At 37.4% G+C, this 13,103-nt stretch overlaps 1 long non-coding RNA gene and 3 other non-coding genes across 4 annotated transcripts; all 4 read right to left on the bottom strand.

The window, feature by feature from the left end:
* Positions 1 to 1,079: 1,079 nt before the first annotated feature.
* LOC149226324 (uncharacterized) lies at positions 1,080 to 5,149 on the bottom strand. The gene is made up of 2 exons (XR_016247016.1): positions 4,937 to 5,149; positions 1,080 to 1,298 (listed from the first exon to the last, which is right to left on the bottom strand). It is a non-coding gene; the product is annotated as an uncharacterized LOC149226324 (long non-coding RNA).
* LOC149226327 (small nucleolar RNA Z152/R70/R12) lies at positions 2,364 to 2,457 on the bottom strand. The gene has a single exon (XR_016248558.1). It is a non-coding gene; the product is annotated as a small nucleolar RNA Z152/R70/R12 (small nucleolar RNA).
* Positions 4,651 to 4,744, bottom strand: LOC149226326 (small nucleolar RNA Z152/R70/R12). Its single transcript, XR_016248563.1, has one exon. It is a non-coding gene; the product is annotated as a small nucleolar RNA Z152/R70/R12 (small nucleolar RNA).
* On the bottom strand, positions 4,798 to 4,890 carry LOC149226325 (small nucleolar RNA R11/Z151). Its single transcript, XR_016248571.1, has one exon. It is a non-coding gene; the product is annotated as a small nucleolar RNA R11/Z151 (small nucleolar RNA).
* Positions 5,150 to 13,103: the final 7,954 nt, after the last annotated feature.

Here is a 13,103-nt window from a genome sequence, read left to right as displayed (position 1 = left end):
ATTCCTACCGTGTCAGATATTATACCATTAGGCAGCCGATTTGCCTAGAGGAAGATGAGCCCTTAGGTAGCAAGTGGTTGATTGCTTTGAACTTCACACAAGAGGTTCAACGTCAACTCCTTGAGCAGGTTGTTTCCGTTGGGTGCCTCCCTAGATATTCCTATTCCTAGGCTGTGAGGTATTGTACTATTAGGCAGATCGGCTACTTAGAGGAAGATGAGCTCTTACCAACTAGAAAGAAATTTTGAGTAATTGACATGGGAATCATCTAATGACAGTCAAAAGTGGCCATAATCTAAATAAAAAAAAAAAAATCAAAAAATCTTGTAGAGGCAGTGTTTGAATCGTGTTTTTAATGGTGGAAATAGATTCAGCACCATCAAAAACGTCTAAAACACTTAAAATTTTGAAGTTTAACAACTATAATTTGGATTTACAAAAATCCTTGCCGGATTTTCTCTAAATATGACCGGAATTTCCATAACTTTCTGGGCAACTCCTCCGCCTAGTTAGACTAGGCAATTGACATGTTTCATGAAACGAAAAAAAACTCTTAACCAACATAAGCAGTTGCACAAGAACTTATAAAATAAATGAATAAATCAAGTAAGTTTGTTTCAAACAAATAATAATTAATCTTATTTGGGTTGTCTCTAGTGAAATTTTTTGAAAGCTTTTCTGGTGAGTTTTTCTGGTCTAATTTCTCTAAATTCCGGCAGGAATGTATTGAAATCACCAGTTTGATGGGTAACCCCTGCACAATCAAAGTGCCCTAGAGGTTTTTAAAGAAGCTGAATCTATAAATAGTCAGAAAACCGGTTTAAATAACACAAATCAAGATTTCAACTCAATTTTTAGTGAAACTTTTTAGAAGTTTTTCTGGTGAGTTTTTCTGGTCTAATTTCTCTCAAATCTGACAAGAATTTATTGAAACCACCAGATTCCAGCACTGGAAAGTCCAAAAAGTTGGACTGAAGACAACTCCAAACAATTTCCTAAAAACATGCATTAAATAAACTAACATATAAGGACTAGCAAAGATATCAAAGGAAAAAAAGCCCAAGCAGTTGCACAAGGAGTTGCACAAGGACTTATGAAATAAATGAATAAGTTTCAAACAGAATAATTCAATTTCCTAAAAACATACATTAAATAAGCAAACATGTAAGCTCATGAACTAGCAAGTGGTTGATTGCTTTCAACTTCATACAAGAGGCTCAACTCCATGGGCCTGCTGTTTCTGTTATGTGCCTCCCTAGATATTCCTACCAGTTCAGGAATTGTAACCAAATCTCGGGCTGTAATCAACAACAGGTTCATTACCATCTTTTCCAAAACATCTCTCTATCATTAACAAAGATAAATAAATAAACATGGTGGCTAGCTTGAGTGATTGAGAGCTGAGCTTCATTCAAAAAATATTGGAGTCGATTCCCTATAATGGCTACATTTGTTGCATGCCCTCCTTGATGTTATATCTATATAGTAACACGCTTGTATGATCACGTTCAACTATGAAGATCCCCAATAGACAAAGAGAAAAGGGAGGTCAAAAAAGACTAACTTACCCTTGGGTTTTTAACAGAGCCTCAAACAACTAGGCTGACCCCAGAGCTATATAAATACTCCTTGCAGCGGTGCAACAAAGTGACATGAACGAAATTCAGGTTTCTGCGAGATCAAGACTTGACATGGAATGGCTAAATGTAACCAAAACAGTTATCTACGATAATGCCATGATGTCGAGCATTCCTCCACAAAAATCACTTTCACCCATGTGCACAGAAAAAACAATGCAGTGGTCATCATCTGGGGAAAGAGGCACCCAATTCACAAGTGGGGTTGCAGGTAATGGCTGAAGATCAAGAACATGACGATTTCTCTCTTCACCAAATAGGAAGATCTTCAACCAAGACTGGTTTTGTCGTGTTCCTCGAATGGAAAGTGTGTATGGTATAATCTGGTTGCATCCCTGAAATGCTAGTATTTTCCTTTCCTTTTTTGTGGCATAGAGATGAAAATGGCTAAATGCATGGACATTATCACTTGTCTTTTGGGCGATAGAGAGGTAACATATCTTATGGTTTGTAGCATTAATACTTATTCTGGGAGAAATAAAACATTATACATAAAACTTTTTATCTAAAAAATTACAGACGTATCTTATGGATTCAGGATAGAAACAAAACCATAATGAGCCTCAATCACAACAGAATACAGCAAAAGCTACATAACTAAAAGCAGAAAATGCTTGGTACAATTAGCAGAAATCTTAAAGTAAAATAAGAAACAAGCTAACAGAAAATACAAGAAAACTGTGTAGATCACAGACAATCTAAATGCAAAAGATAGAAAAGAAAAGCAACGCTCAGTGGAAGAAGAAGTCGTTTTTGTCAAGGCTCACGGCAGCAAAGCTGCCACTGCCAAACAACATTAGTGTAACCTCATCACAGCGTTGCATACAGAGAGATTTCCACATTAAAATCAACTTCAATTAAAAAAATTGATTTTAGGTGTAACAAACAACACATATCTGGCAACGGAATGAACCAACTTAGAGAAATCCGCCTAGCTTATAACCAAGCACTATACCCAGGATGCTGTGCGAGATAACAGTCGCGCTCATTTTGGACTTCAGAAAATTTTTACTTGTCAGCTACGTTCATGATAGCCTGGGCTACCAGGCTACAGCACCGCTCTGTCCACCAGAGCATTTTTTTTAAATTATTCATTTCAAGGTTTTTATCTCTACCTAAGACTTTCTTTCTTTGCACGTATCAAAAGGGTCTTGTAACTTACCCCATACCCTGGACCTATAAACCATCAAAACACATCAATTCATGCCATAACTTCTATAAAATATAAACTCCATATACCCTAGGCCTATGAACCCTAAATAACATCAAATCAAGCCTTGACGTCTATATTGTGTTTAGTGTAACCTTACATACCATCAATTCCAGAATTCATTCACTTAACCCTTGGAGTTCTGTAGTCTTGGTGATACAAATGATTCTGACGTGAGCTCCCTCCCATTTCTAGTTCACATATGGTTATTTTCACCATCGAATGCATTTCACTTCATAATTTTTTGATGATGACTGTAAGAAAGAAAGCAATGTAGTGAGTGCATAAGCTCACTAGGTGAAATTAGTAGACATCATTATGTGCCTTAACATTGTGATTACGTACCTGAATATCTTGACATCATTGAAAGTTGTTAGCCATAATTGTCTTGGTGAATGGTAAATGTGGGGCTTCAGCGCATCTTGACATGATTCCTTTGAATGCAACTTCTTTGGCCGTGAATGCGCTGGTGAATACTGAATGTGGGTTTTCAGTGTTTTGTATTGTCATGCTTCCTTTGAAGAGAAACTAGACATTATCATGTGCCTTCACATTGTACTTATGTACCTCAAGATCTTGACATTATGAAAAATGGTTATTCGTGAATGCCTTAGTAAATGGTGAAAGGTAAATGTGGGTTTCCACTGCGGCCATGCCTTCTTTGAGGACAAAGCTTCTCTCTCTCTATATAGAGGTATCATGCAGTTCACTGTTTGATATGTCGATATGTGGGGTTCATTTACTATTATATTACAGTTTTGCATAGTCATGGTCAGAAATATAACGACATGGGTTTACAATCAGTTCACTACTGGGATGTAGAACGCATGTCACTTCACAAAGTGCAATGCCACTGTTTTAATATATCCATGGTGTGCCTTATTATGAACTGATGTGGAAGGAATGGAAGATGTAGGCAGAGACTTATCAAGAATCAATTTTGAACCACATTCCCTTCCAAGTCCTATATCGGCAAAAACATCTATATCCATGCTCAATTTCATTCTAACAAGTTTAGGTTGTAGAACCTGAAAGTCTTGTCACACTGTCCAGCAAACAAAAGGGTGGTAAGAATCCCCAAATGGGTATCAAGTTCCTATTCCCACTGGCTTCTATGATCGACCTAAATTCATTTAAAAAAAACAAATTAAAACCTTATATGATCTAACTCAGTAGGTATGATCTGCCTCGATTTCTAAATATTTAACGCTGATTGATATGATCTACCTAGATATCAGAATGATTAGCAGAACTATTTATAAGAGAATCAGTTCTGTAATCTAGACCAATTTTAACGACCAAATAAGCGGAAAAGAAAATAAGAAGGTTAGGACCAAAAAAACCAAAAGACAAAATGACTACATTAGGCAAAGAGGGCAATGGTTAGAAAATCGAGAGAGTGATGATGAGACTACGCCCAGGTGACATTGCCAAACCTAGCATGCTCAATACAGGCCATAACCCAGAAATTGTCCAACCATATAGTGGAACCTTCAAGATAGTTGAAAGCATTTACAAATACTAAAATCTACCAACTAGAATAGCTACCAGTACTGATCGGGTCCAACTTCCGTAAGTAAATATATTGGATTATCACACCTAAGCTAGATTCAGAGTCCTGACTGTTGCAGAGAGACTTACGAAATAAATGGATAAAACAAATGGTTAATAGCATTTCGCGTAAATCTTTACAAGGATAGAAAAGAAATAAAACAAAGAGACAAAAGAAAAGAAAAGATTGACGGATTATAGAAATACATGCAGGCTTCAAACAAATCCAAAATTAAATGGGTAAAGGAAAGCAACGCTCAGTGGAAGAAGAAGTCGTTTTTGTTAAGGCTCACGGCAGCAAAGCCGCCACTGCCAGACAACATTAAGGTAACCTCATCACAGCGTTGCAGACAGCGAGACTTTCGCATCGCAAAAAAAATCTATAATTATTATTAGATTTGGCTTCAGGGTGTGTAACAAATAACACATCTCTAGCGATAAAATGCATCGCCTCAGAGAAATCCGCTAAGATTATTTTATCATCACCAGCCAACTATACAAATACCCATAAATTTTACGAACAAAGGCCATGACTTACCTCAAGAAAGACACAGCCGCTAACCAGTCGTTGAATCTGAGCGATTGGCAGACGACTGCGATGAGTTCTGCTGGCTGGGAAACCCCCATTTGTAGAAAATTTGGGGGACTGGCAACGAGGGTTTCCAACGATTTAGGGTTTCAACATATCTAGGTTTTAGGGACGGTAGTGCTTTTCTCGTTAGGGTTCCACAAAATGAAACTCCAAGTATACTATAAGTTCCACGCAAATAAATAAATAAACAAATAAATAATCATGCTTTAAATGAAATAATCCTCCATTGGAAATTATTTTATATATAAAAACGATTGAAAAATGAGGAATTATTGTGTAGCATCATGGAAATGAATGGTTTTGGCATGATCTTAAACTCTAATAAAGGGGGTAGGGTTTGAATTTTAGTTTCACGCATGAAGTTAAAAGGTAGGCTTAATTTTATTTTTTTAAATAGTTTATATTTCACATGGTCAATATCATGGACTTTCAATAGGAGGTAAATATCATGATTCATTTTTATTTTTATAAGGTTATTTTTATTTTTATTTTTTTATTTCATTTTGAGTTAAAATGTTTACATTACATTATATTAATATTTTTATTTAATTTATTTATATGGAATTTAACTTCGTCAAAATATTAAACATTACATTACAACATCTATATAGTGTGAGTGGGCCTAATGATTAAGAGTGTGTATTTCCTCCTAAGAGGTCACAGGTTCAAAACCAGAAGGGGGTAGAGTATGTATCCTCCAGTAGGAATACTGGGGTAGAGATGTTGTAATATTCATGTGGAATATATCCTATTTAAAGGGGAAATTATTTGTAATATTCATGTGGAATATATCTTATTTAAAGGGGAAATTAAACTAGCCTAGATCCATCTTAACCGAGTATGGTAGAGATGTTGTAATATTCATGTGGAACATATCATATTTAAAGTGGAAATTAAACTAGCTTAGATCCATCTTAACTCCAGATTTACCAAGAGCGAGAGGGATCAAATCTCTTGATATGCAAACCTACTTATAGTGAAGATATTTGATCCCTCTCGCCACTTGGTAGATCCAAAGTTAAGATGGATCTAGGCTGGTTATATGACATTTATACATTATATCTTCTCATCTTTACCATAATGTTATATGATTTTGATATATTTCAATACATTTTTATTACTTATTTTCCAAATTTTGGTTTTTGTTAATTTTATAAATTTTCTTAAAAGCAAAGCAATTCTCACTCTTGGTATTCCAAATTATTTTCTATTATCTCTACTATTTTCCACGTATTTATCACAATTACTAAACACCTATATTTTTTTACATTTTCATACAAATTTGTCTCCCATGGTCACACAACATGGTCCAAAAACCACTTAACTTTTGTATATGTCTAACAGCATAGTGATAGGTTATACTCAAGGCTTTGCATGCATCTTGAACCTTAAGAGCATATAGGTTCTTGACCCATGAACCAATCTGCTTCACCTGTCTAGTGATGATGTGTCCAAGGAAAACCTTTCCCTTACTGAAGACTACATCATAGCCTTTGTCTTCCAGCATCGCGATCAACACCAAGTTTCTCTTCGGTCCTGGTACATACTTGACATCGGTCAAGGTAAGGTGAGCTCCATGCTCCCTCTGAAAAATAACCGTGCCTACACCTGAGACACTATACTTCTCATCATTACCCATCGCTATGAGTATCTGCAGATCTTTCTCCTCCAAAGTACTGAACAAACTCTTGTCACTGGTCATGTGGAAAGAAGCTCCACTGTCAAGAAACCAACCACTTCCCACCAGGGATGAAACCATGCATGTAAAGAGTGTGAAATCCAACTCAAACTGTGAAGCAAGTGCCTCACCTTCAGATCCTTCCCCGGATCCCTTCTTGGATTTCCTCTGTGGACAATTTGCAGCATAATGGCCCACCTCATGATAATGAAAGCATCGCACTTTCGATTTGTCAACCTTCTTCCCATCATTGGAAGAACTGGATTCGGAAAGAGAACCCTTCTCCTTCCCCTTCTTTGCTTTGACAACCAAAGCACAATTTTCTTCATCAGATGCCTTTGATGAAGATTCGTCCCTGGTATTCCACCTGATCTCCTCTTGCACAAGATCCAACCAAAGTCTCTCCCATCCTGGCAATTTCTCCTGACCATAGACAGAGTCCTAATAGGAATGCCAACTCTTCGGAAGACCAAGGAGAGCCAAGCTCACCAAGTCCTCATCATCGACAGTCACCCCCACACTTCCCAGCTCATCCCGGCATTGGGTGAACTTCGTGAGATACTTGGGCATACTGTCTCCATTCTCACACTTAATGTTTCTGAGTTTATCCTTGAGCGCCAACTTCCTCTGGTCGCTCTTTCTTTGGAATAAATCTGTCAACACTTTCCACATCAAGTATGGAGAATCCTTTCCATGCAGGCTGGACACAATGTGATCCTTCACGCCCTCCAACAGAATCCTTCGACACTTTGTTGTCTTCTTTTGCCAAGCCACAGCTTCAGCAGCATCAGTAGGTTTTGGGACTTCAGCATCTATGAAATCCTTCAACCCATTGTCATCTAACACCGCCTCCATCCTGTCTTTCCATGCAATATAATTCGAGCTGCCTTCAAGGGCATACTCCAATCGCAATCCGTTAAAAGACATTTCAACCTTGACACCAAGAAAACACTGCTGCAAATTCGAATTCCACCAGCTCAAAACTCAACCGCTTTTGATCTAAAAGTCGTGAGAACAAAGTATTTCTCGTACAGAGATTGATTGTATGGGATTTTACTGGATATCTCACCTTCCAAAAGAAGGATGAATCCAGAGGCTACCTGGCCCGATTACAGACTCTGCCTGAAGAAATAAAATGTAAACACTTTCTGAATAATAGATCTGATGATCTACTCTGCTCTGATACCATGTAGAAATTTTGAATAATATGACACTTATTCACAAAGATTATCCCAATTATACACTATTACAGAATACATGCATAATACATAACCTCCTCTACGTTGATCATCAATTTTGCAACATTAAAACCAATGAAACATCAATCGCATGCACACATTAACACAGTATGTAACCCGGGGAAAGCATACAGCTGAAAACCCCACATTATCTATATATTATAATGATTGAGAACATGTAACAATACATAGTACAATACTCCTCACAAGTACTCAGTACTATCTCCACCTGTTACACACAAAACTAGCTCAGATCTGAATCAATCACAGGTTCAAATCTCTTCTACTGCTTGCCTGCCTCCACTGCGCAATCCTGCATGATAATAGATGAGAATGGTTGATCCAAACTCGTATTTCCCTTGGCTGAACCACGCAATCCTCATTGGCAATACTCAATCCATTGATTGTGCAAATCTCATGCACAACTATAATCACAACTGACAGTTGTCTTGCCCTTTCACTCACCTCTAACACCTGTCTCCACTGAATTGTCCATGCACTGAGTTAACTGATGTATTCTTTAGTTGCTTTATGAGTTAATAATTAGTGAATTAATTAATAATTAATTCACATCACTCGTCACTAGTGTATTTGCAGTTAAACTAAATACAACTAGTTCAACCAAGTCAAACTGAACACAACTCCATCAACTCCACCAAACTCAACCACATGAGTTCTAACTGAAGTCCATCATGCAATAGCTCAATTGACCACAAGAAAAGCGTATTTCCTTCTGACAGCTGCATGTGCCACATCTGTAGCTCAAACTGAAGTGCTCCAAGAGGATAAGATAATGTTTATAGTCCAAATATTATTAAGAGCTAATAATATTCGATTGTTCTATTTTTAGCCTGGCAATCTAAAAATAGAAACCTCCCATATGTCTAAAAATATAAGTCCATCTATTTTTACCAACATGACCAATCATCCACAAATAGCATCCTGCAACTCATAGACCATGATCCATATGTCCAAAAATAGACTTTGCGCCAAAAATAGCCTACGGGCCCACTTAGTGAAGGCAACTCCTTTCCACTAAGCTCCATCATCTTATTGCATTTTCAACAACCATTTTGTCCTTCCTTCATAACATCAATTCTAACATTGTGTGCTCCAAAGTCATTGTGATTGACCGCACAAACCTTAGTTAGGCCTCATTCTAAGATTTTATTGAATGCCTCAACTATGTCATTTGCTTGCGGCTATCTGACAATAATGACACAGAGTAATAGAAATCTATTTAATTAGAATATTGAATAATAACAAATTTGAATTGTCTAATAAGATGAAAATGCTAATTATTGTCTACACATTAATAACACATCAACAGTAAAGAAAACATACCATAATAATTTATTGGACACTAATATTGATAGTGACACGAACATAAGTATATGATAGGCAAAGTGGTTAACATGCGTGCCCGACAAATGGTAGTTGATGGTGTATAAAATAATGTTATTAACCACATATAAAAAATATAAATAATCATTAAATATAGTGTAATAAATTATAAAAGTTGTACGGTAAGCATTTCAAGCTTGCATGTAGCCCATGTGCTTTCTTTGCAATCCCACACCCAGCATCACATCACGTGTAGCACTTTCGTCCATATCTTTCTTTGCCCTTTGTGGGTGCTTTGGCATTAAATGCTTATCTGGATGCAGGAGAGGACGAACACAGGATCCATTCACTTCACAGGATCTGAGACAATGGATGGTGAATAACAATAGTTGATCTAAGAAGTAGTGAGGTAGTCCGACATCCCATTCTAAGCATGCAGTATATTCTTTGGAGGCAGGAAAGGCAGCAGATATAGAATTAAGCGGCTAATCCACTATGCTACATTTTACCGATTCAAAACACTATTTTAGGTAGAAGCACTAGTTTAAGCATCACAACCACCGGAGGAGAGGGTATGTTTTATTTTAGCCAAAGGTTGGATAACATTTATATTCAGGCAGTAGAAGGACATTGAATCCATGGGATAGAGACTGGTTCTGGAGAAACACATATATGGTAGTGAAGGAATAGGAACTAGTTACTCTTCGTTGGATGGATTGTCGAAATTGCCTTCTTGAATTGGGTGAGGAACTACTCCCAGCGGAGCAGAGATTGGAACCGCTTGGATTTATTCAATACTGCCTCACTAAACTAGACTTCATTAGTTCTTGTGCGAGCGGGAAGGAGAGACCACAACTATGTGTTTGGTTCGATGGGGTAGCATTGGGGTGTAAAAGAAGGAACCTTGGATAGGAAAAGAACTAACCCCATATCTCCATAGCCCAACTTCTGCTTCTCGAGTGGAATTTCTTTACTCGCTCACATGAGATTTCATAATGCGAATGAGAATTCGCTCCCTTGCTTGATGTTAGGTCATTCATCAAGGGAGGTTTGTAACTAAAACATGTAGTTAGGTTCATTATAGCCTTATTAATATCTATGTTGTGATCTCATGAGAAAGCATTTAGTCAAGTACACAGGAAACAAAACCAACCCAGTACACGTAGCAAAAAAGATTTACCAAGAGCTAGGTGGTAGCTAGAGCAAACCCTAAGCACGAAGAAGCTTGTAGCGAACCAAATAGAGCAACCAATTTTGGAACATAAACTACTAAAATTATTAGTGCTTTGCCTTTTACTCTACTTGTGATAGCTATTCCCTCTTCTATCCTACCTATTCCTTCAGCACCTCATTATTGAATTAAATCTAGCTACTGTGTATAGATGTTATGCTACCAACTAGACTGCATGCAGAGAATTCACCTGGTTTCACTATCAATAGAAAGTACTCGAAAAGAAAAGAGCAGTAAATAGTTGAGTGATAAGGGTGGCATGTTTACCGATCTAAGGATGGAAAATTCCCCCGCGTACACTCCCCGCATATAGTTACATCTGCTTGCTTGTAGACCATACATGCATTCAATCACTTCTACCCACTTCCATGCATCCATCCATGCATCCCTTTCAGTTCATTCCCCAGTACGCCTGGCTATTTCCTTACTTCCATATGGGCTGCCTAGGCTCTCCGTCTTTTTCTCCTAGCCCTGCTTGTCTCAATCTTCTTGGCTTCCAGGAGTGCATCTTCTTCTCTGGCTTCTCTGACTTTGATCGCTACTTCGATGGCTTGGATAGTTACAAATCACAAAATATATAAGCTCCTTGACCTTCACAAGTTTTGTCTATTGTGGCATACTTACCATTTGGCTTGTTTCGTCATGTTTTTAAACGCAGATTGGTGAATTTGGACTAGAAATCTAAGAGATTTTGAGTTTTTGCCACTACAACAACCACAGGCACAATTTTGAGCTTTTGCGCATAATTTGAAAAAATCAAGATCTTTAGAAATTTAATGAAGCTGGGCTTTTGCACAATTTTGAGCTTTTGAGCATCCCAGCAAACATTTGTTTGTGAAATCTGCAAAAATCGAATTCTTCATAAATCTAATGAATTTAGGCTTTTGGCAAGCTGCGATACAGGGTTTGGTGGTAATGACAATTTGGATAACCGTAACCTATGTCTACCTGCATCTGTCACACCTGAAGAACTGTCTACAGGTTCACATGCACATGGCCATGTGGCCTCACAACTTGGTGATATGTGTTATGGCGTGTCACTCACCTGAGAAGACATTCATGCTTATAGAAATAGACCATTCGTAAGCGAAAAAGAACCAAACATTTAATGGCAGGAAACTAATACCAACATTAGTTTCGGTTTTGAAAAATTATATGAAAAATATAGAAATTATACGACCAATATAGCCTCTTTGCCTTGGGAAGAGGCCAAATAAGATGATCAAAATTTTTATACATTTATTTGATAGGTTTGGCAACCATAATTTATGAAATAAACACGGTAAAAAGCTTAGTTTCAAGACAGATTAATGCCACGACAAAAAAATCGATTACAATAGTCCCATGCCCCCTGACGATGGGGACTAATAATATTAAAGACATGAGTTACTAACTTAAAAAAACAAAAAAACAACCTATAAAGCAAAGGCAACTTCATAATAATTTTCAAAGAAAACCAACACTTCCTTTATATCCTTTAACGTTTCCCACATACCTTCTCAATATCTAAACTTAAATATCACACTTATTGCACTTATTCATAATTGACATCAAGCTCAAACATTTTCTATCTCATTTGATTATATTGTTTTTTAGACAAGAGCTAATATGTAGAAACTTGCAAACAAGTGCAACATCGCTTATAATATCTTCATATGTTTGCAATTTTCAATTCATTGAAGTATTTCATTACCAATTTCTCAAATTAAACCTCAATTGTAACATTTGTATCTTCATGTGTTTATAGTGTGTACTTCATGAAAGTACTTCATTCCCAATTTCTCAAGTTGATGAGACAATTGAGATTCATATCTTTTTTCCACATGATGCACTTCACATCAAGACTTTAATGGTAGGAACTCTTTTAAAAGTTGTAGCCATACCATTTCTATGCCTTCAATGGATATCTCTTATTTCACCATGTTACACAGTATTTTTTCACCGACCCCGCATCCTATAATCCTGGATAGAGTCGGTCCCTGAATGACATCTACTCTTTGTCATATACCAAAATATGTGTCCAAATCTTCCATATTACTCAATAAGATTGCCTAAACTCTTTACTCCTGAAGTTGACCCCTTTTTACCCATGTTTCAAGATCGTCGCAAATCATCAATATCCTACCTGCGACGATGGCCCGGAATGAACTAACGCCTCGCGACGTCGTCTCTAAGTCTTAGTGTTTTACCAGCAACGACCCAGATATGGCAAATTAGTTCAAATAGAACGCTTCTAGGTGGTTCTGGGGCTGGTTGTTGGGTCAAATAAGTTCGCCTCTCCTCATTTGAGATGGTGGTTCTGCCTTTTGAGTAACCTCCCATGAAGATAAGCTTCCTCTACCCTCATTTATGGAGGCCCCTCCTCTTATAAAAGCATCCTCCATGGCTATGATCAGCTAGTTTTTTTGGAGTGCTAGTTCTTAGTTAGCTAGTTCTTGGTTTGTTGGATTGATAGCTTACAGTTTGGATTGTTGATAGCCTAGCAATAGCTTGTGAGGTAGGAGAATAGCCCTTTCATGTTGTGGATTGATAGTGTGAAATGGTTTTATAAGAAGGAAGCCTTGTTGTGATTGCCATGGTTTCATACTTGTGCTTTTGGGTGAGAGAGAGTCATCAGTCTTT

Source organism: Pinus tabuliformis, chromosome J, assembly GCF_031772625.1.
Source record: "Pinus tabuliformis cultivar Carrire ecotype Pingquan chromosome J, CPIR1, whole genome shotgun sequence".
NCBI classification, from domain to species: Eukaryota; Viridiplantae; Streptophyta; class Pinopsida; order Pinales; family Pinaceae; genus Pinus; species Pinus tabuliformis.
The sequence above is the reverse complement of the archived record's forward strand: the minus strand, read 5'-3'. Positions and strand labels throughout refer to the sequence as shown.